This window comes from Pristiophorus japonicus, chromosome 16, assembly GCF_044704955.1.
Source record: "Pristiophorus japonicus isolate sPriJap1 chromosome 16, sPriJap1.hap1, whole genome shotgun sequence".
In the NCBI taxonomy this organism is placed as follows: domain Eukaryota; kingdom Metazoa; phylum Chordata; class Chondrichthyes; family Pristiophoridae; genus Pristiophorus; species Pristiophorus japonicus.
This window is the reverse complement of record NC_091992.1, coordinates 43,955,109-43,979,411: the sequence shown is the minus strand read 5'-3', so window position 1 is coordinate 43,979,411 and position 24,303 is coordinate 43,955,109. Positions and strand designations below refer to the sequence as shown.

Here is a 24,303-nt window from a genome sequence, read left to right as displayed (position 1 = left end):
CCAATATCAACTAGTATTTAGTAAATTATGTCTTTTTCCATCGCAAACATTTTTTTTTTCCAGCACCTATTTAGTACGTTACGTCTTTTTTTTCATTCAGATCACCTTTCTTCAAATTAGGTTTTGTATTTTACACAGAAGGCTCGTGTCTCCGTAAATTTGTTAATTTAAAATCATCAGACAATCGAAAACACTTTTTCTTTCAAATTCGTTCAATTTGTTTTCTTTCAAGGTTGCGTCTTTATCTTTTTATTTCGTCTTTTCTATAACTAGAACATAGTCTAGCACGTAGGCTTTGAAAGTTGCTTTCTGTTATCTCAAATGTTCCAGTTTCAAGACCGTTACAATGTCCTTTTAACTTGCCGTTTTAACATTTTAATTTTATTTTTCAAAGTCCCTTTTATACTTTCGCAGGTAGCTCCCCACTCGCCCAGGAGTTTGTCCTGATCCCTGAAGAGATTTCTAGATTGTTTCCAAACCTTTTAGTTTTATTTCTTTTTTTTTTTAAAGAGATCAGATTTAATTTTTTTAGTTTGAATCTATCTCAGTATTTTGCTGTACCTTCTCTTAATATCTCATAATCCCAATTCAAATATTGTACTGCCAATTTAAAACTCTTTTTACTGAGCTAGAAGCTTTCGTGTCATGGTTTTACACAAAGGAAAATGGGAGTGTACTTTCCCAACCTGCAGCCTTGAGAGACCCACGCAGGCTTTTTTGTTTTAAAGGCATTACAACTTCCCTTCTCCGTTCTTTATCTCATTCCTAGACTAAATTTATGTCTTTCAACCCAATGTAATCAATTGCGTGTTTTCTTTTGACAAGTGAGCATGTCAAATAATTTTTTTTTTTAAACCACCGGGACCACGTATTTTTTATCTTTTGCTCAAAAAACCTATCCTTTGTGCATTTCCTAGCTCCATAACTTATCATCCAAATAAATACGCACCTGCGTTTCTAACTTAAAATGTAATTCAATTCTAGGTTCACACTTGCTTAAAACTTCCTACATACAGGACAACACTGCAAAGGGTTAAAAAAACTTTCACTCTGTTTGAAAAAGTGGGTGGAGCTAAAACAAATAGACAGCTCTACCATTTTTTTTTCAAACAGTCTTTCAGACACGTGAAAAATTCATTAATTCCTACCTCAAATATTCCGTAGTCAAAAATCACACAAGCACTCTCACTCAAAGACAGACATTCACAAAAGTCTCTCTTCATTCAACAAAGCTTATTATTTGGCCGGCTCTATTTTTGGATCCATACATCACTTAAGATAGTCACTATCAGGTTTTTTTCATATAAATTAGTACATGATGATAGATTAATACATGATTGATTTACTTTCTCTCTTAATTTTACGTGGGCTCGAAGAATCAGAACCCAGGCCTTTTCTATTACTTTCTTTTGTTTCTCCGCTAGGTGGCGGGTAAGGGACCTTTCTGGCCCCCGCTCGAGTTTTGTTGTTACATTGGCCATGTTGGGTATGATTAGCTCGTCAGGAATCTTACTCTCAGAGGTCCGCTTTTACCCAGCGCGACTTGTAGTAGACCGTCTCTAGCTACTGTCAGGTCACAAGTCTGCTATTACACAAACTTATGCAATTCTTAAAGCACGTTTAAGCAATTCCCGCAGTGCCCTACGTCTCCTTAATGACTACAGGTTGGATATTGCATTGACCTCTGGACACCACCTGGTCCCTTCCCCCCAGAATCTCCTGCCAATGCCCTTACTGGGTCCGGGAGGTGTCGTTCGGTCTCACGATCCGATGGTCTCGGGGTGTTCTCTACGCCTACTTGATCCTGGCCGTCACGTGGGACTGTCCTCTTAATTCAGGCTCAGGCTAGGTGTGTGAGATACTGGACCATCCATCCGTGTCGATCAACCTGTGCGTTCACCTCCAGCACCCCGCTAGACTTATACTCACCCGGATTCTCCAGGGGTGTCCCAACGGCCTCTGCAATATCCTGCCGACTACGCCATATGTTAGCGTGAATGTTCTCTGGAAGAATCACTTGTCACTCTGGGTCGGTTCCATACATAAAAACGGTTTATTATGCCGGCGGGGAGATGAAGCCACTGGTTCATCCAGGCACCTCTCTCCACTGAACAAAGGATGTCATGGATATTTATATGTTTTACAACAGTTTACTACAGTTACATCAGCCCATTTCGGCTGGACATATAGATTCAATTAGGCCAATAGAATTTGTCTCTAAACATCAGGTGGCTGCGTGATCACCTCTTGTGTTACTAAGGGTTACTCATGGTCTTATGACATTGCCCAGGCCCCTCTTATCTTACTGTCCTTGGGTGCTGTCTTTGTGTAGTTTCCTTATCTCAATCCTGTTACAGGAATACTATTGTTCTATCATTCTACCGGGACATCTTGTCTGGGGCCTGGAAGCCTGTTGATTAAAGACATCTTCTGAGCTCGTCTTTTCTGTGTATTCCTGTGTGAGGAACGGCAGTTATCAGTAACTAGGAATGTGGTCAATTCTGCTAACTGTACTCCCTTAGTGCTTTTGTGAATCACTGGCAGCCATCTTTATATATAATTCTGCCACCATTTTACTCACACATATTTAATTCTAACATTACATATATATTTAATTCTAACATTATACCACAGATGCCTTTGCTCTATGAAACGCTTTTCAACAGACGGCAGGGTTAAATTTTTTTGACCTTCTGCCGTAAAGTGTGGCCGTCCTTAGCAAAGGCATGGCAATGCTCAAGTCACGCAATTCTGGAGGTCAAGGGTCGCCATGACATGCACAGAAAAGGAGACAGAAAGAGAGGGCACTTAAGGGACTGAAGGCATGGCTGGGTGTGGTGTGGCTGCTTTGGGAGGAAGGAGGGAGACTTGAGCTTCACAGCAAGTAGGCAAACAAAAATTAGCTGTTACCAGCCAACCATTTGACTGAATTTGCCCTATAATGGAGAGAGAGGAGGATGCATCACAGCACGCTGTGGAGACTGATGCTGGAGAGAGCAGTGAGGTGGGAGAGGAGCACATTGGAGGCCGCAAAAGAGCCAGGAGGTTCTCGGACAAGGAAAATGCCTCCCTCCTTCAGGAGGTCGAGTTACGCTGGGGTGATTTGACACAGGGAGGGCGTGGGAAGCCCACCCCAAAGGCCTACTGGAGGATATGGACCAAGATAGCAGAGGTGGTCTCGTCGGCGACCAACGAGGTTCGTGAGGGCTACCAATGCCACAAACGATGGAACAACCTTGTGGGATCCGCAAGAGTAAGTATTACATTGATTTACATGTACTTATGTATTTATATAATTTGATTTGTAACAGCCATGCATGACTATCAGCAGATGTGAGGTCTTGCACTTTTACCAGAATGTTTTACTCAAAGCCTGCGGTCACGGTGTACGTCTTTAGGTAAAGAATGATAATAATCATAATAATCATGAGTACATCTGTTGGTTATTTGTTGTATCAGTCTCTGTGACAGTACCTTGCAATGATATCACGCAATGATCTCATGCTGTGTCGTCCTGTCACCTTTTACAGAAGAAACTATCAACGATGAGGTCCGTGCAGTGGCGAACGGGTAGGGGGCCATCAGTCCCCAGTGACATCACAGAGATGGAGGAGCGACTGCTTGCACTCGTGGGAAGCAGCCCCCAGATAGCCACGGATGCATCTGCAGACCCTGAAGTGATGCCATGTGATTAAAGCTTACACCATTGCGTGTTGTAAAGTCAATAGATGCCACACCCATTCATATCCGAACAACCAATCATATATGATAGATGATTTCTAAAAGTGTCATGGAAATAATGCTGGCCTAATGAAAATCATTGCAATGCACAATGTGTTGATGGTCATGAAATGTGATGTCTGCGATGATTTTGAGAGCGGTAGTGCTTTTGTCGTGCATCGGCTGTGTGTAGCGCTGGACTTACCTTGTGACCCTAGCACCCCCTTCTCCTCTAATAACCTAATTTGTGTTTTGTAGCTTAGCCAGCAGCACTGCCCCAGGCAAAACAACAGAGGCCAGAAGGTGGGGGCACGGGGCAAGAGTCGGCGGACGATCCTACTACATCTGGTGCTGAGGAGTTCCGATTCTCGCCTGTCAATCCGCTGGGTCAGTTCTCGACGGATGAGAACGCGGACTTCGAAGAACCTGCATCGCCACGCTCCAAAAGCCATTCCACCCCAAGGCCATTTAGTGGTCCTCCGGTCATTCCCGCCTCCACTCTGGAGGTACCGGCCCCAAGCACCTCTCCACAGGGCACCCCATTTATCCCCAGGATGGCACCGACCCTGCGGAGGCCTCGTGGACGTGGCAGGTCTGTTCCGGAGAGCGGAGAGATGCTACAGTTGTCTAGGAGGACTGGAGACATTGGGGACCAGCTCATCGAAGCATTGGGGGGCATATCCCGATAGCTGACCACCATGACCGAGTACATTCCACGTATGGCGGAGTCCTTGGATGCGATAGCCAGGAACACTGCTGCCACAGGCCTCCGAGTGGTCCCCGAGCGTGGCACTCCACCCCTAGGTTCTGCACCACCACTGCGAATGACAGATGAGAGCAAGGACCAAGATCCTGCTTCTGCATCAGAGAATGTTGTCCCCTCGGCACCCCATCCCTGCTCCCGTACCCGTGCAACCACCACATCTGCCTTCATCCCCCCCAATGAGGCACTGCCTGAGGAGCTCCTCAGCCAGGTGCCTTGGAGCCAGAAGGGGAAGGGGGGGAAGAAAGGTGAGGTGCATGCACACAGGTGATGGCTATATTATATCTCCATCTGGGTGTATGCAATTTGTTGCAATGTATGGGGGCTGGGGACCATGCTCCTGCTTTGCCTTTGTCTTCTGTGTTGCTGGAAATGTTGAACATGTGATTTATGTTAATAGTGGAAAAAGTGGGGTGTGGGCGGGGGGTGGGTGTTATTGGCTGTGATACTTATGATTTCAGACGAATGTTGCTATTAAACTTTTGTCATTGAACATAACCTTCCTGCGCATTGTCTGATTCCTTACCATGAAAGGGTTAAATACAACTTAACATCAATCCACATAAAATTTAACTGGCACCAAGGTGATGGGCACCATTGATGTCTGAGCTGCACATACACAGCAGTGTGTCAGCGTTGTCACTCACATCAGTGCTCTTTCAGGCAAATCTTTCCGCTATCACCTCCTCACGTAAGAGTGGGATGTAACAAATGCCAGCCACACTGCTGGCGTTCGTTCCGGTTAGTTCCACTTTTTCTGGGCGATATGTGTGCGAGGTGGTGAAATTGACGATGGGTGATCTCCATGGCCGCTAGTTTTGGTAAATATGCTCTTTATGACAAAAAACAGTGGGCGGGCGTTCATATTGAGTCTCGGTGTTAATTCCGTGCAGAAAGTAACGCTGGCTGATATTATGGCGTTGATTTCACCCATTCTGCTGATTCCACCCAAAAAAAGTGGGCGGGCGGTAATATTTTTTCACACCGTTAAGCACATTGGGAAAATAACGCTCAGCAATAAGTCTCCTAAAAATGCCCGTCAGTTTCCATTTTGTGCCAAAATGGGCGATATATGGACGTTATACGTCATTTCAGCAGTAAAATGAGCGTTAAGTAGGTGTTAAGCATGCAAAAAAAGTGGATGTTCTAGCCCCTAGTCTACTCAATCTCTCCTCATAGGACAATCCCTCCATCCCAGGAATCAGTCTGGTGAACCTTTGTTGCACTCCCTCTATGGCAAGTATATCCTTCCTTAGGTAAGGAGACCAAAACTGTACACAATTGCAGTAAGACGTCTTCACTGTTATATTCAAATCCTCTTATAAAGGCCAACATGCCATATGCTTTCTTAATTGTTTGCTGTACCTGCATGTTACTTTCAGTGATTCTTGTACAAGGATATCCAGGTCTCTCAGAACACCAACATTTCCCAATCTCTCACCATTTAAAAAATACTCTGATTTTGTATTTTTCCTACCAAAGTTGATAACTTCACATTTCTCCACATTATATTCAATTTGCCATGTTCTTGCCCACTCACTTAGCCTGGCTACATCTCCTTGAAGCCTCTTTGCATCCTCCTCACAACTTACATTCCCATCCAGCTTTGTATCATCAGAAAACTTGGATATATTACATTTTGTCCCCTCATCCAAATCATTGATATACAGGTTGAGCTTCCAAAATCTGGAGTTCCATAATCCGGAATGTTCCGGACGCTGCCAACCTCGGGGCCCCGCCGCTGCCCGAGCTCGGGCCTTGCCTCGCCCCGCTTGCCGCTGCTGCCCTTAACTCGGGGCCCCGCCGCTGCCTGACCACGGGCTTCACCTTGCCGCCGCTGACCTTACCCCACCCCACTCACCTCGCCCCCCTCGTTGACTCTGTCCTTAGCTCGGAGCCTCCTCACCAGCCCGCCCCAACATCTCCTCTGCGAAGCGGCCCGCCGGCCCAAACACTTCCTTGCAGGCGGGGCCCGCCCGAACAGCTCCGCCTTGGCGTGGCCTGGCCGAACACCTTCGTAGCGGGGCCCGCCCGAACAGCTCCGCCTTGGCGTGGCCTGGCCGAACACCTTCGTAGCGGGGCCCGCCCGAACAGCTCCACCTCGGTGGGGCCCGCCCGAACACTGCCTTGCCGGCGGGGCCCGCCCAAACAGCTCCGCCTTGGCGTGGCCTGGCCGAACACCTTCGCAGCGGGGCCCGCCCGAACAGCTCCACCTCGGTGGGGCCCACCCGAACACTGCCTTGCCGGCGGGGCCCGCCCGAACAGCTCCGCCTTGGCGGAGCCCACCCGAATAGCACCACGGCGACAGGGCCCCGCCCGAACAACTCGACGGTGGCTGGGCCCTGCCGCTGCCTGACCACGAGCTTCACCTTGCCACCGCTGACCTTACCCCACCCCACTCGCCTCGCCCCCCTCGTTGACTCTGTCCTTAGCTCGGAGCCTCCTCACCAGCCCGCCCCAACATCTCCTCTGCGAAGCGGCCCGCCGACCCGAACAGCTCCTCGGAGAGCAACCCCCCCCGTTTCTGATGTTCCGAAATCCGGAAATACCCTAAACACATTCCAAAGTTCGGAAAAACACCAAAACCGGCTCGGCCTCGGTTCCGAGGTTGTCGGATTCGGGTCGCTCAACCTGTAGATTGTAAATAGCTCAGGCCCAACACTGATCCTTGCGGTACCCCACTAGTTACAGCTTGCCAACCTGAAAATGAACCGTTTATTCCTACTCTCTGTTTTCTGTCCGTTAACCAATCCTCAATCCATGCGAGTATATTACCCCCAATCCCTTAATTTTGTTTAATAACCTCTTGTGTGTTGGTAAATTATAAAAATTAAAAAATATATTAGTATCGGTCCCTTTGGTAATAGAGTGAAAAGGACAAAAACAATTGTTTCTCCCAGGGGGATCTTCCCCTGGTCGCAGCAATGCACCGGAGTTTCTGGTAACACAGGATCACAGGATTAGTAGGTGCCCACGATGCACCTGCACTGTTGCAGGCATCCGCAAGCCCCATGCAAATGTGGTGTCATCCCACTGACCCGACATACTCTGGCAGAATCAGCGCAGGATAGCATAGATGATAGCAATCCCAGTGTAATTGTTGGGATCATGGCCTAAAGACTTCCGGGCCCTTTGTATTTATGTTGCATATTATTTAATCCAATGAAAAACACTTTGCATTTCATCTGCTCTCTGTCTGTTCAACTGCATAAAAAATCCAATTCCTACAAAACATTAACTGCGTCTTTGTTTTTTTAAGATATTTCCCCTTTAGTGCCGTCTGCAAATATGACAATCTTGAATTTGGTTTCAGACTGTAGGTTAATTATGGTAATCAAAAAAAAAAGGAGCCAAGCACTAACGTTTTGCATACTCAACAACTCTTCTCGAGTCTGACAAAACATCTCTTATTGATACTTACATAGAAACATAGAAAATAGGTGCAGGAGTAGGCCATTCGGCCCTTCTAGCCTGCACCGCCATTCAATGAGTTCATGGCTGAACATTCAACTTCAGTACCCCATTCCTGCTTTCTCGCCATACCCCTTGATCCCCCTAGTAGTAAGGACCTCATCTAACTCCTTTTTGAATATATTTAGTGAATTGGCCTCAACAACTTTCTGTGGTAGAGAATTCCACAGGTTCACCACTCTCTGGGTGAAGAAGTTCCTCCGCATCTCGGTCCTAAATGGCTTACCCCTTATCCTTAGACTGTGACCTCTGGTTCTGGACTTCCCCAACATTGGGAACATTCTTCCTGCATCTAACCTGTCTAACCCCGTCAGAATTTTAAATGTTTCTATGAGGTCCCCTCTCATTCTTCTGAACTCCAGTGAATACAAGCCCAGTTGATCCAGTCTTTCTTGATAGGTCAGTCCCACCATCCCGGGAATCAGTCTGGTGAACCTTCGCTGCACTCCCTCAATAGCAAGAATGTCCTTCCTCAGGTTAGGAGACCAAAACTGTACACAATACTCCAGGTGTGGCCTCACCAATGCCCTGTACAACTGTAGCAACACCTCCCTGCCCCTGTACTCAAATTCCCTTGCTATGAAGGCCAACATGCATACTGTCTGTTAATCTACTGAAGCTCTACAACTCCAATTGATGGAACCACCATTTGATGGAATATGATGTGTGTCCATTCTGTAGTCAGGAGATTAGCGAAATGCATTTACACATTTTATGGCAAGTTAGGCTTCTCATCATGCTGCTCATGAGTTGTTTCTGGCAGCTGCAAGGGTTCAGTCATGCACCGGTTCAGTCATGCACCTATCAATTGTCCAATGACCAGTTACATCTTCCTTGGAGGGAGGTAAACAGGTTCTCTTTGCTATATCTTGCTCCAAGATAGGAATGCCGATTGCAATTGATTCAACCCTCTGTAGCAAACTAGTATTCTACTGTTGATGGATGACTATCCAGTCTGGCTCGTTAATCGACTCTGGAAGAGTAAATCTCTCACTGAGGGCTGGGGTACTTCATTTAAGCTGATGCCCTTCTGGGTGGGTTCGTCCTGACTGGATAAGCAGAACTGGCCATTTGACTGCTTTGTTGACTGCTTCCTCTACAAATCTGAGACTGTTTCTATCTGCTGAACACCATTTTCTTCCACAATGAGAAGAGTATGAAGTGAATGAGACTGCATAGTACAGTGCTGACATAAGTATGTTACATAGGGCTGGATTTTCGGCTTTGATAATTTCGGGGATGTAATGGTGGCGGGGCGGGCAAGTTTGCACCTGGGAACAATTTGCGCCTCAGTCATCAAAATTGGGCAGCTGGGCCCTGAGTCTGGACGCAGCACTAAGGGAGGCATTGTACACCTCTCTTAGGGCATTAGCATGGGAAAATCCTGAGCTAAAGAACTGACCCAGGAGAGTTCCGAGAGACGGCTGGGGAGAAAAAAAATTGAAAAAAAACCCACAAAATAAATCGCAAAAAAATAAAAAAAAAAAAACAATCACACTTACCTTAGGACAGCATTACTTACCCCTCTGCAGTTGGTATAGGTTGGACTGCCCATTTTCCCAGGTGGTCACTGCAGGACATACGGGTCAGGCGGGTGTCAAAAAGCGTGCCGGTGTCGCACCAAAGGGCATTGAACACCGGCGAACTTCTTCCGGGCGGTGCTGCTCCATGCGGTCGAAAAATCCCACAGGGCTCTGGAGGCTGACTGCCCACCCAGAAGATCTCACCGCCGCCATTTCCGCCGGTCCAGGCGAAAAACGGAGTGCAAAACACCGGAAAATCTGCCCCAATATGTGCCGATTTTTAAAAAATGTTTTAATTATAGTTTAAAATAAAATTACCTGAGCGGGCAGGGTTTTTAACATAAATATGTATTTTTAAATTTTATTTTAATCTATTTTTGATATGTTTTTAAACTCTTACGCTGGTAAATGTAGGCTATGCTTGCGCCTGCTTTCACCAGGTGCAAGAGCTTTTAGGACATTCGCAGGGCAAGAGATGGGAATGAACTCGCTCCCGATATGCTCGAGATCTGTCAAGCCAGAAACTTGACAGATCGGAAAAGCCGTTTTTAACCGCATGCGCATTGCGTGCCAAAAACCGGCTTTTCTGATGCCTTCCTGGGTCTGTAGAAACTCTGTACAGACCCTGGGAGGCTGTGATTTCTGGGCCATTATATGCTTTAAGGATAGCACAATCATATATTGAGCCTAGAAGTGACCCTAGTTCCGTTTTTTGCATGTGCTAATTCTACATTAATGCAGAGGAATAAATGCTACAAAAGGTTACTTTTTACTCACTGTCCTGTTTGGGTGATGACTTACCACAGCTATTGTCTGTACCTAATTTCTGCTGAGCTTTGTAAAAAGAATTACTCTGTGCGCAATGTGTTGTGTATGGAGAAAGAGTCAGACTGAACACTGTGAGCTCAAAGTAAAGTATGACCTTAGTCTTTTATTGCAGGTCTCCAGAGTGCCTCTCCAACCTGTGAAGCCTCCTTAAATACCTGTGCTCCCAAAGGATTATGGGATCCCTTGGGACTCCAGGGGATGAGCCCTCTGATGGCTGTACAGAGTAAATACAAGTCCACATATATAACAACACTCTCGCCCAAAGTCAATAGTGTAACTATTTACAATTTGAGTCGATCTGGGGCTCTTCTTGTCCTGGTTGATTGTCTCAGTGTGAAAGCTTGTGTTGTTGAATCATTTGTTGGACCCTCGCTGGGCTGCTGTGCAGCTGGCCTTGCTGGGCTGCTTGGTGTGCTGGGACCTGCAGGGCTGCTGTGGATGATGGGTTCTGCTTCGTGGTCAACCGTAGTGCCGCTTGCCACTGGTGTGTATGTTGGGGGATCAAAAAAGGTAGGTCCAAGGTGGGTTGTTCAGGATAATTTGTGAATCTGAGTTTGATTTGGTCCAAGTGTTTCTGGTGAATGAGTCCATTTGAAAGTTTGACCCGAAACACCCTGCTCCTCTCTTTGTGGCCACGATAGTGCCGGGAAGCCACTTGGGACCTTGTCCATAATTTAATACAAATACAGGATCATTGATTTCAATCTCGCGTGACACATTTGCGCTATCATGATATGCACTTTGTTGAAGTTGCCTGCTCTCTACCTGTTCATGTAGATCAGGGTGAACTAACGAGAGTCTTGTCTTAAGTGCTCTTTTCATGAGCAGTTCAGCAGGTGGGATCCCAGTGAGTGAGTGGGGTCTTGTGCGGTAGCTAAGCAGGACTCGGGATAGGGGAGTCTGCAGTGAGCCTTCAGTTACCGTCTTCAAGCCTTGCTTGATGGTTTGCACTGCTCTCTCTGCCTGACCATTGGACGCTGGTTTAAACGGGGCAGATGTGTCATGTTTGATCCCGTTACGGGTCATGAATTCTTTGAACTCAGCACTGGTAAAACATGGTCCGTTGTCGCTCACCAAAACATCGGGTAAGCCGTGAGTGGCAAACATGGCCCGCAGGCTTTCAGTAGTGACAGCGGACGTGCTAGCTGACATTATCTCACATTCAATCCACTTGGAGTATGCGTCTACAACCACAAGGAACACTTTACCCAAGAACGAGCCTGCATAGTCGACGTGTGCCCTAGACCATAGTTTGGAGGGCCAAGACCATAAACTTAGCGGCGCCTCCCTCGATTGTCCCACAGAAGGCAGTCTGCCTGTATCGAGATTTCAACTTTGCACCACTGGAACAGCTTTATCTCTTCCTGCATTTCCACTGGGACACTGGACCAGCTCCCGTGAAGCACATAGCTTTTGACTAGATAATAAGGGGTACTGGCTTGTCCAGGTTTTGATCTGCCAGGCAGTGACGGATGATTGCTCACTCTCAAATGCTTCCATAACCACACCTAGATCTGCGGGCTGCGCCATTTCCACCCCCGTGGTAGGCAATGGCAGCCTACTGAGATCACCGGTGCAGTTTTCTTTGCCTGGCCTGTGGCGGATGGCGTAATTGTATGCGGGCAACGTGAGCACCCATCTCTGGATGCGGGCCGATGCGTTGGTATTTATTCCTTTACTCTCAGAAAACAGGGATATAAGTGGCTTGTGGTCAGTTTCTAATTTGAACTTTAGCCCAAACAGATATTGATGCATTTTTTTTACCCCATAGACACACGCTAATGCTTCTTTTTCAATCATGTTGTAGGCTCTCTCAGCCTTAGACAGACTCCTGGATGCATAAGCAACCGGTTGCAGTTTCCCGAAATCATTAGCTTGTTGCAATACACACCCGACGCCATATGATGACACATCACATGCTAGTACCAAACGCTTACATGGATCATACAACACAAGCAATTTGTTTGAGCATAACAATTTTCTCGCTTTTACAAAGGCATTTTCTTGGCTTTCCCCCCAAGCCCATTCGCCCCCTTTTCATAGTAAGACATGTAGTGGTTCTAGCAGTGTGCTGAGACCCAGTAAGAAGTTATCAAAGTAGTTCAAGAGTACCAGAAACGACTGCAGCTCCGTCACGTTCTGTGGCCTCGGTGCGTTCTCGATTGCCTCCGTCTTCGCGTTGGTTGGCCTGATGCCGTCCGCCGCAATCCTCCGTCCCAAGAACTCCACTTCAGGTGCCAGGAAAACGCACTTCCAGTGTTTTTACCTGAGCCACATGCGATTCAGTCGACTAAGAACCTTCTCCAGGTTCTGCAGGTGCTCGACTGTTTTCCGACCTGTGACCAAGATGTCGTCCTGGAAGACCACGGTGTGCGGGACCGATTTCAGTAAACTTTCCATGTTTCTCTGGAATATCGCCGCTGCCGATCGGATTCCAAACGGGCATCTGTTATAAACAAAAAGACCTTTGTGCGTGTTGATGCAGGTGAGGGCCTTCAATGATTCCTCCAGTTCCTGCGTCATGTAGGCTGAAGTCAGATCCAGCTTCGTGAACGTCTTTCCTCCCGCCAGCATTGCAAAGAGGTTGTCGGCCTTTGGTAGTGTGTATTGGTCCTGCAGGGAGAAACGATTGATAGTTACTTTGTAATCGCCACAGATTCTGACAGTGCCATCTCCCTTGAGGACTGGGACGATAGGACTGGCTCACTCGTTGAACTTGATCGGGGAAATGATGCCCTCGCTTTGCAGCCAGTCTAGATCGATCGCTACCCTTTCTCTCATCATGTATGGTACTGCTCTCGCCTTGTGATGGATGGGTCGGCCCCCAGAATTAGGTGGATCTGCACTTTCGCTCCTTGGAATTTCCCGATGCCTGGTTCGAACAGCGAAGGAAATTTGTTTAAGACCTGGGCACACGAAGTGTCGTCAGCGGGCGATAGCGCTCGGACGTCGTCCCAGTTCCAGCGTATCTTTCCCAGCCAGCTCCTGCCGAGCAGCGTGGGACCGTCGCCCGGTACCACCCAGAGTGGTAGCTTGCACACTGCTCCATCGTAGGAGACCTTTATGGTAGCACTGCCAATTACAGGAATCAGTTCTTTAATGTAAGGTCTTAGTTTCATGCGAACTGGAGTTAAGACTGGCCTTGAGGCCTTGTTGTACCACAACCTTTCGAAAGTCTTTTTGTCCATGATGGACTGGCTCGCGCCCGTGTCCAGCTCCATTGACACTGGGTGTCCATTTAGTTCAACATTCAGCATTATCGGGGGACAATTCGTGGTGAATGTGTGCACCCCACGTACTTCTGCCTCCTGTATCTGTGGCTCTGGTTTGTTGTGATCCTCTGTGGATCTGTCCTCCTCTGCAACATGGTGGTTTGCAGCTTTAACAGGCTTTGCAGCTCGCCTGCACTCTTGTTGGAGGTGTCCCATTGTTCCACAGCCTTTGTAAACATATTCTTTGAATCGGCATGAATGGAAATGATGATCACCCCTGCAGTGCCAACAAAGTGTTAATGGCCTTGCATTCATCACCCTTGATGGTGGACTCTGAGTCATCTGCGGACGTGCAGCTGCAGGTATGTGAGACCTTCCCTGTACGTCACGATTTGAAAACAACATCACTTTGTTCACAGTACTTGTAGCAGCACTTGTGTGCTGAGAGATTTGCTTCGTATTGTCACTGGTGGCAATGAACGCCTGGGCTATCGCTATGGCCTTACTCAAGGTTGGGGTCCCTACAGTCAAAAGTTTGCTAAGTATTGTTTCGTGGCCAATGCCAAGTACGAAAAAGGTCTCTGAGCATGCGCTCCAAATGTCCTTCAAATTTGCAATGTCCTGCAAGGCGTCTTAACTTGACGACATAACTTGCCACTTCCTGGCCTTCAGACCTTCTGTAGGTGTAGAACCGGTACCTCACCATCAGAACGCTTTCCTTCGGGTTCAAATGCTCTCAGATCAGTGTGCACAAATTGTTGTATGATTTCTCCGTGGCTTTCGCTGGAGTGAGCAGATTCTTCATGAGGCCATACGTTGGTGCCCCACAGACGGTGAGGAGGATTGCCCTTCGTTTGGCAGCACTCTCTTACCCATCTAGCTCATTGGCCACGAAGTATTGGTTGAGTCGCTCCACAAAAGTTTCTCAATCATCTCCCTCCGAAAATTTCTCCAGGATGCCCACTGTTCTCTGCATCTTTGGGTTCGCTATCTGTATCTCGTCGCCAGTTGTTGTGTATGGAGAAAGAGTCAGACTGAACACTGAGCTCAAAGTAAAACGTGACCTTCGTCTTTTATTGCAGGTCTCCAGAGTGCCTCTGCAACCTGTGAAGCCTCCTTAAATATCTGTGCTCACAAGGGATTATGAAATCCCTTGGGACTCCAGGGGATGAGCCCTCTGGTGGCTGTACAGAGTAAATACAAGTCCACATATATAACACAATGCAAACTTTATTTTGGATTCAGTGTATTATATTCAGTGCATACATTAATTGCATATATTGGGCTATAATTTGCTGTCATAATAAAGTTATTTATGCGCAAATGGTACAGCAACTTCAGGTGAGTGAGAAATGCGTGGTTAATCTCAAATATGCATAATTTGTTGCCCAAGGTGTGTTGCTCTTCCGTTAGCTTCACAAAAACAGCATCTCACCATTAAAATGCATTGAATGACATGAAGTTGCTGTATTTGTGCTGTGGCTACAAACTACAATACGAACAATGGCAGGCTTTCAAAGAGGCGATAGTTTGGGTACAAACTAGACACATTCCTATGTGGGGAAAAAGGAAGTAAATCCAAAGCTAGAGCTCCCTGGAGGACTAAAGAAACTCGGTGCAAAATTCGGATCGTGAGCACCTGTCCTTAGAGTTCTAAAATGATGTCCACGGCATGCAAGCACACTTGTGGGATGAATGGCACGGACACCATATTGGTGAGCATGTTAGCACGTGCGCAGTGAACATCCGCCCAGAAGTATGCAGAGCAGACAGATAATGACATTATTTGATGCCAGTGCTGTCATTTTGGAGCTCAATGCTCCAATTAATGCCCTCTCTTAACCTCGCACAGCTGAACACGCATTCAGCAGCAGGCAGAAATCCCACCAGCGCTGTTTAAAGAGATTATCAACAACTTACAGGTTGGTTGCTGGTTGATTCCTTCTGGCTGTTGGTAAAATTGCACAACTGTTTGGTTCTTTTTGTAGTTGTTTCAACTTGCAAAGGTCTACACGGAGTTGTGTAGTAGGTGCTGTAGACTTTTTCCTGAGTTCAAGGCTTCTGCACAAATCACATACTGGCAGATATGGGTCGAGTAGGAATTCTCCTTGGAACACAGCATGACTTGGAGAATGAACAGAGGGCACACAGAGCAGGACAAACTGCTTGAAGAAGGAGGAGCATCGGGAGAAGGGCTCTTAGCAGGAGGCCCTATCCACCCTGAGTGTTCAGGGAGCAATTCTCCTTTCTAAACTTCAGTAAGGAACAACAGGGGCTAAATTGCACCTTTTTATAGCCACATTAGCACCTCTGGGGGGAGCTAACAGGGTGGAGGAGACTTTTCACCAGGGGAGGTGGACGCTACCACCTTCCGGGAAATTGCCAGGGAGTTTGCGGATGCACTGCCACGACAACCCCGCGCCAACCCCTTAACGCCTGTGGGGGAAATTGCCCCGTGGGTCGCGAAGCTGGCCTACAACCGCTCTCGGGGCGCCAGCGCCCCGGGCTGCCATCTTTTTTTGCCTGCCAACTCTCGGATCAGCTCTACGATGGCGGCCCTAATGTAGTCTGTACTGCCATCGTGCAGCCTGGCACTCTGTTTTGGGTGCCGGGCTGCAGGCCCTGTCGCACGCTGCCCTGGTGGCCTAGTGGAGCCCATCAGAGGCCTTGCAGAGTGCGCTATGGCCCTCTCCTTTAAGCAAAGGGGAGAGATGCTGAAGCGAGTCAGCACTACGTGGAGCATCCGTGTAATGCTTCCCTTAGCACCCCAGTTTTGTCCCAGTTACCACCCCCAAAGGAAGTGGAGCGTGCTCAGAAAGTCTTGGCCCCAGATGGTTACCACCCCCAATGTGTTCGGCGTCTGCGCTTCAATAAGGATGTTTATGTCACTATTCTTGAATCTCGTTGGTTAATGAGATATACAGTTCAGGTCCAAGATGTCCTCTTTTCCCTGCTGCGACGTTTATCAGCTTGTATTTTTAACAACAATCCACAGAAAATGTTTTAAAACGTGCAAGAACAAGTCGATCTATCAGCAGACACCATTTTTCTACAAACAAATTAAACCATTCAGTGTATTCTGAGTATGTAAAATTTGTATATACTTGGTGCATGTTTAGTAAATCTGTCCACATTCAATTTTTTTCTGTCTGTTTGAGGTATTTTGTTGTAAACTAAATGTGCATCATTATTACTTCTACCTACTCCACATGCCTGGTTTGGCTTAGAATATAAGCCTGCAATTTGTAACTAGTTTGTAAGGAGAGAGCAATTATCTCTATTATGTTGTGTGCGTGGTGCAATCACATGTATCATGTGGTAATTATTAAAATATGTTTTCATTTTATTCATGAGTATTTTTCCTGAATTGCAGCTGCGAAAAGATGATGTCTGTGCTGAAAGAATATAAAGGGGTTCCTTCCAAGCTGGCTGGTGGTACCACTGAACAGGTTTGATTAATAATGGCGAGCTTGGAATTACTGAAACAATCACAAAATCTGTAGTCACCAGTAATTGTCTCACTATTGCTGTCAAAAGTGTGATTTAATGATTTATGTGTCCCAAAAAATGGTCTTCTTTATTGAGAAATGTATTTTTTTGTAAATCTCGGTACAGAAGGCACAAGTTAAGAAGTGATGATTTACACAGACAAAAAAATATTAGGGCTGATTTGACTTTTGGGTGAATGTAAGGAATCGGGGTTTAGCGCCAGCCGTTAAGGCCCGTTTTGAAGAAAAAATGTTGGCCAACTCGCTTCCGAAGGGTACTGCGGCAGCCGGCAGTTTGGGAGGTTGGCAGCGCTTGCTGTAGAAATGGAAATGAAGCAGATCGTGACGTCAATGAGTACAACGTTGATTTGACACATGATCTGCCATTTTCGACGTTGCTGCTGCACTTTCTGTCTTCTCTTAATCACGACCAGCTGACCACGCATTCAGCAGCAGAACCAGGAGCGCTATTTAAAGGGATCATCAACAACAACTTGCAGCTGACATGGGTTTTCAGTTTTACTGGCTCTGTCTAAGTTTCTGCAACTCCAGCAGCTTTCTAAACTTATTTAAAGTTGCTGACGTCACAGCGAGTGTTGTTACAAGTGGAGAACGCCTTGATTTTCATTTAAAGCCTTCATTGTTATAGAGACTCCACTAACAGTCCACCTCACGCTCAAGTATCTTCGGGAGAGGGAGCGGAGGCAGCAAAGAGGAGAATATGCGAGCAGAGGGAGGCGGAGGAGGGTCAGGAGGGCTCTCAGCGGGAGTCTTTACCCACCTAGGGCCTTCCAAGAGCACTTTTACCTCCAGTTAGACCAGGAGCAGTGTATTAGGAGGCTTCGCTTTACCAAGGAGGTGGACACAGAACTGTGCCACCGCCTGCAACCTGAGCATGATGACCACAGTTCTCCCAGCAGCATTCAAGGTCACCGTGGTCCTTAATTTCTACATCAGCGGATCCTTCCAGTCTGCAGCAGGAGAAATAGCTAACATTTCCCAGTTCGCCATCCATTGCTGCATCCGGAAGGCTCTGTACTACAGGAGAAGGGACTTCTCTGTCTTCTCTCTGAACAGAGAGAAGCAGGACGAGCATGCAGTGGCTTTGCAGGATAGCGGGCTTCCCAATGGTGCAGGGTGCCATCGACTGCACATGTGTGGTTTTGCAGGCACCCTGTAACAATGCTAATGTTCCATAACCGCAAAGGCTATCACTCATTTAATGTGCAGTTGTGCAACCATGCCCAGCACATCATGATGGTGAATGCCTGCTATCCTGGCAGCAGTCATGATGCCTTCATCCTGCACCAGTCTGGTGTGTCTACAATCTTCCAGCCACGATGTCAAACCCGATGATGGCTGCTCAGTGACAAGGGCTATTTGCTCTGCACCTGTCTGATGACTCCCATCCGCAACCCCTCCACTTGTGGCCAGCACTCATAATGACAGCCATTCTGTGACCAGAAATGTAATCGGGCAGAGCATCGGGATGCTCAATCAATGGTTCTGCAGCCTTGACCATTCCGGAGTTGCCCTCCAGTAGTCACCAGAGCGGGTGTCCAATTTCATGGTGGTCTATTACATGCTCCATAACGTGGCCATTATGAAGTCGCAGCCCTTGCCACCAAGGACCACCTCAGGAGGAGGAGGATGAAGAAGAGGAGGAAGAGGAACAAGAAGAGGACAAGGATGAGGACAAGGGAGGAGGCAGGCATCAGTCACCTTGGTGCTGCATCTGTGTGAGATCCTGGAAATGCCTGCTGCAGATCCCTGGAAGGAGCATGAGGTGAAGAAGTTGAGGGTGGTGGTCACATTGACAGCCACTGGTAAGGTGTGTCCACCAGATCCTCTAAGCATCAGGTCTTCTTCCAGCAAGCTACAAATATCAGCCACAACCTGAAGTGAAAGCTTGAGACTCCTGAGGCACTGCCAGAAAGCTCATCATCTGCCTATACACTCTGTGTTGGGGGTATCGCTTCTGGTGAGGTGCAGCCCTGCGCTCATCCCCTCCGATGGAACAGCAGGGCTGGGAGGAGACGGCTGCGGCTGATGCTGCTAGTTGGCGCAGGGGATCATCTTGGTCTGAATCGGAGGTCCAAGGTGAAGCATCATAAGTGGCACCTATGTTAATCTGATAGATGCCAGGTAAAGTGGAGATCAGAGGCACTATCCTCCAATGTAGTGAGAGTAACTTCCAATGTAGTGAGAGTGGCTTCTGAAGTTGTAGAAATCACCTGCAAACTCTTGAAAGCAAAATCTCGACAAAATTGTGTCAGCAAGAGCCCTTAGGCAAGGAAGCAGGTGAAAGGTGTGAATATGTGATTTCTTTCAACTGTCAATTGTTCAACTCGCACAATGGCCGCTCAGTTCTCACCTTGCTCTCACAGGCAAGGGTCAGGAAGCCCGTGCCTCAGCCAGTAAAAGCTACAACATCAGGTTAAAAAGCCTGCTAATAGTCTGTTAAATACTTGACTTTTGTCACCCACCTCTCCAAAGTGGATCTCTGGTGCGCTGAAAAATGCACCGGAATTAAAGGCAGGATGATAGCGGCTTCCCAACACATTGTCACTATCTGCACTTTTAACTGCCCACCCACTCGCAAACCTGTACTCTTTTCAAAGGGAGAATTCCGGGAAGTGAGGTGCTTCTACAACAAAGCAGATTTCCGTTAGTGAACAGAGCCTAGGCCAAACGTCATTGGCCAGTAGAGACTGCACCCAATATTGTCCCCTCCTCCCCCAGCCCCCTCACACCATTGAGAGCTAAGCCAATCTGCAGTGCATTTAACACTGAGATCAGCGCTCCAATCATGTTAATGAGCAAGCAGCATGAATTTTGCGTGCTGCCTGCACAACTTAGAAGAGGCGCAGACAAATAGCGCTGGCCGTGACACCACCTGTTTCCGGGCCTTATCTAATTTCCAGACCAAATGATTCCTTGCTGTTCAGGCTTGAGTGTTGAACTTAAGTTTATTACACAAACATCAATAGCATAACAATTATTACAGTAGGAACTTATACAACTTGTGCTCCAGAACTAGCCGCGCCTCTAGTCAAGCTGTTCCAGTACAGCTCATCATCATCATCATAGGCAGTCCCTTGGGATCAAGGAAGACTTGCTTCCACTCTTAGCATGAGTTCTTAGGTGGCTGTACAGTCCAATATGAGAACCATAGTCTGTGTCACAGGTGGGGCAGACAGTGGTTGAGGGAAAGGGTGGGCGGGGAGTCTGGTTTGCCGCACGCTCCTTCCGCTGCCTGCGCTTGATTTCTGCATGCTCTCGGCGATGAGCCTCGAAGAACTCAGCGCCCTCCCGGATGCACTTCCTCCACTTAGGGTGGTCTTTGGCCAGGGACTCCCAGGTGTCAGTGGGGATGTCGCACTTTATCAGGGAGGCTTTGAGGGTGTCTTTGTAACGTTTCCGCTGCCCATCTTTGGCTCATTTGCCATGGACGAGTTCCGAGTAGAGCGTTTGCTTTGGGAGTTTCGCGTCTGGCATGCGAACTATGTGGCCTGCCCTGCGGAACTGATTAAGTGTGGTCAGTGCTTCAATGCTGGAGATTTTGGTCCGGACAAGGACGCTAACGTTGGTGCGTCAGTACAGCTTCGACACTGGCATCTACCCGACAATGTGCAAAATATCCTGGATGGGGTTGAGCTTCTGTGTTTTTGAAGCTGCACTCATCCAGGCAAGTGTGGAGTATTCCATAACACTCCTGGCTTTTGCCTTGTAGATGGTGGAAAGGATTTGGGAAGACAGGAAGTGAGACACTCATCGCAGAATACCCAGCCTCTGACTGGGTTTCCCTGTGGATCCAAAGTGATCAGACTTGGTCTCTGTAGACTGTGAACTTTTTAAAATTCAATCCTGGGATGTGGGCGTCACTGGCAAGGCCAGCATTTATTACCCATTCCTAATTGCTCTTGAGAAGGTGGTGGTGAGCCACCTTCTTAAACAGCTGCAAGCCGTGCGGTGAAGGTACTCCTATAGTGCTGTTAGGGAGGGAGTTCCAAGATTTTGACCCAGCAACGATGAAGGAACGGAAATATATTTCCAAGTCAGGATGGTGTATAACTTGGAGGGGAATGTGGAGGTGATGGTGTTCCCATGTGCCTGCTGCCCTTGTCCTTCTAGGTGGTAGAATTTGCGGGTTTGGGATGCTGTCAAAGAAGCCTTGGTGAGTTGCTGTAATGCATCTTGTAGATGGTACACACTGCAGCCATGGTACACCAGTGGTGGAGGGAGTGAATGTTTAAGGTGGTGGATGGGGTGCCAATCAAGCGGGCTGCTTTGTCCTGGATGGGGTTGAGCTTCTTGAGTGTTGTTGAAGCTGCACTCATCCAGGCAAGTGGAGAGTACTCCATCACACTTCTGACTTTTGCCTTGTAGATGGTGGAAACTACTTTGGAAGACAGGAGGTGAAACACTCATCACTGAATACCCAGCCTCTGACCTACTCTTGTAGTCACAGTATTTATGTGGATGGTCCAGTTAAGTTTCTGGTCAATGGTGACCCCCAGGATGTTGATGTTGGGGGTGTCGGCAATGGTAATGCTGTTGAATGTCAAAGGTTGATGGTTAGATGCTGTCTTGTTGGAGCTAGTCTTTGCCTGGCATTTGTGTGGCATGAATGTTACTTGCTACTTATCAGCACAAGCCTGAATGCCATCCAGGTCTAGCTGCATGTCGCCATGGACTGCTTCATTTTCTGAGGAGTTGCAAATGCAACTGAACACTATGCAGTCATCAGCGAAAATCCTCACTTCTGACCTTATGATGGAGGGAAGGTCATTGATGAAGCAGCTGAAGATGGTTGGACCTGCAGTGATGTTGTGGGGCTGAGATGATTAACCTTCAACAACCACAACCATCTTCCTTTGTGCTAGGTATGACTGCAGCCAGTGGAAAGTTTTCCCCCTGATTCCTATTGACTTCAATTTTACGAGGGCTCCCTGATGCCACATTTGATCAACTGCTGGCTTGATGTCAAGGTCAGTCACTCTCACCTCACCTCTGATTGGATTTGTCCTGCTTTTTGTTAACAGGACATACCAGGGCAGTTTTCCACATTATTGGGTAGATGCCAGTGGTGTAGCTGTACTGACCAGCTTGACTTGAGGCACAGCTAGTTCAGGAGCACAAGTTTTCAGCATGACAGCCGGGATGTTGTCAGAGCGCATTGCCTTTGCTATATCCAGTGTACTCAACCCTTTCTTGATATCATGTGGAGTGAATCGAATTGGCTGAAGACTGGCTTCTGCAATGGTGGGGACCTGAGGAGCAGACCGATATGGATCATCCACTTGGCACTTCTGGCTGAAGATGGTTGCAAACGCTTCAGCCTTGTCTTTTGCACTCACATGCTGGGCTTTCCCATCATGAGGATGGGGATATTCATGAAGCCTCCTCCCATTAGTTGTTTAATTGTCCACCATTTGTGGTGTCCCTGCACCTTACTACAAACTCACATGAGGCCGAGGCATAGATATATCAGACACGGTCACTTTGTGACCTTCACCTTTATTGCCGGGACCAAGGAGTGTTGACCCTGGGTGGGACCTCCCCTTTTATACCTGAAAACCCAGCTGAGGAGTGTCTCCCACAAGTTCACCCCCTGTGGTCAGGGTGTGCATTTCTAGGGTACAGGTACAGTGTTACAGTTACATGATTATGTCATTGCAAGATGGTTAAATATGTGACAGGACTGCAGAGCTTTGATCTGATCTTTGGTTGTGGGATTGTTTAGTTCGGTCTATAGCATGCTGCTTCTGCTGTTTAGCATGCACTTCTGACTGTCTCCAAGAATTGTTCTAACTCTAAGTGGCCTGAGCCCTCCCTTTAAACCCTATTTGGCTGTCTCATTCGACACATTTCTTGCACACTAATTTAGTGTGATAACTTCTTGTCTCATCATGTCTGACCCTGTAATTATTTTATCAGCAGTAAGTGATTGATGTGCTATGTCAACATGACTATGTCAACTTCCATCCATAACGTAGCTCATCAGGCAATTATTGCTGGATTTTCGGCTTTGCTCATAGTGGCGGTGCGGCAAAGTTTGCACCCGGGCGTTTGCCCCTCAGTCAGCAAAGTTGGTCAGCTGGGCCCTGAGTGTGGAGCAGAGAGTGAAGGGAGTCATTGCAGACCTCTCCTTAGGGCGCTAGGCCGGCTGAGCATACGAAAATCCGGAGTTAAACAGCTGGCCTCGAAGCACTCTAAGAGAGGCCTGGAGAGAAAAATAAAAACCTGAACAAAAAACACCAAAAACATTCCAACATTCCCAATAAATAACTCACGCCACCACAACATAAATCGCTTTACTTACCTCACTGTTGCCGCTACAGCTCGGACTGCCCGCTTTCACAGGCAGTCTCAGCACGATGCTCTACGGAGTGCTATGGATCGGGCGTGATCCAAAAAGAAAGTCGGTGTCACAATCCAGGGGCGTTGCATACTGGCTTGCCTCTTCCGGGTGGTAATGCTCTGCGCCCTGCCAAAACTGGCTCCGAAAACCTCGGCGGGGTGCTGGAAGCTGGTCACATGCCTGGAAGAGCTTACCGCCGCAATTGCACCCCTCCGGGGTGAAAACAGAAGTGGCAACAAACTGAAAATCCAGCTCATTGCTCTCCTGAACTTGGTTAGCTCCATTTCCATTTTTACGCAAGCACAGGTGGAATACTGCATGTGTCTCGAACCATACTCCTACACTGATCAACTGTCGGGGCACACTGATTGGTCATCTGAGCCAGTGGTGAAAAGACTCCTGCAATTTTGAGGTCCCGGCCTCATTTAAATTTGGCAGGTGAGCTTCAGGGCACCAAGTAGCCATTACGTTACAGCTCGCCAGATTGAGACCTCCAAGACAGCCGCCAGAAAGGTACGTTGTGGTGGGGAGGCGCTGTGGTGTTCGCGATCTCGGAGGTTGAAGGACAGAGTGGCGGAAGTCAAGATTATTTTTGTGGGCCTTGGACGAGTACCTCCGGGGCTCCCAAAAATAATTAATCATTTACCTTTGGCCGGCCTCTTCGGTACCATCGCCTGTGGAACTGTCCAAGTAAGCAGGAGGCAGGCTTCAATCAGTTACAACCTAAAATGGCAATCGGAGTCCTATTCACGTCTTACAACCCCAGTTTCCATATTAAAAGGGTACTATTGCCTAAAACAGGTGGACTCTTTGGACACCAGACGGTTTCAAAATGGAGCCAGCTATATTGCCGGTGACATTACCGACCCCATTTTGAGGTCATTACCACCATTTAACACCTGTAAATCAATCCCACTGAGTGCGTTTGATCACT

At 47.6% G+C, this 24,303-nt stretch overlaps 1 long non-coding RNA gene across 1 annotated transcript; it reads right to left on the bottom strand.

Moving 5' to 3' along the window:
- Window positions 1-2,034: 2,034 nt before the first annotated feature.
- On the bottom strand, window positions 2,035-23,821 carry LOC139227031 (uncharacterized). Its single transcript, XR_011587357.1, has 2 exons — window positions 23,331-23,821; window positions 2,035-2,455 (listed from the first exon to the last, which is right to left on the bottom strand). It is a non-coding gene; the product is annotated as an uncharacterized lncRNA (long non-coding RNA).
- Between the last annotated feature and the right edge of the window lie 482 nt (window positions 23,822-24,303).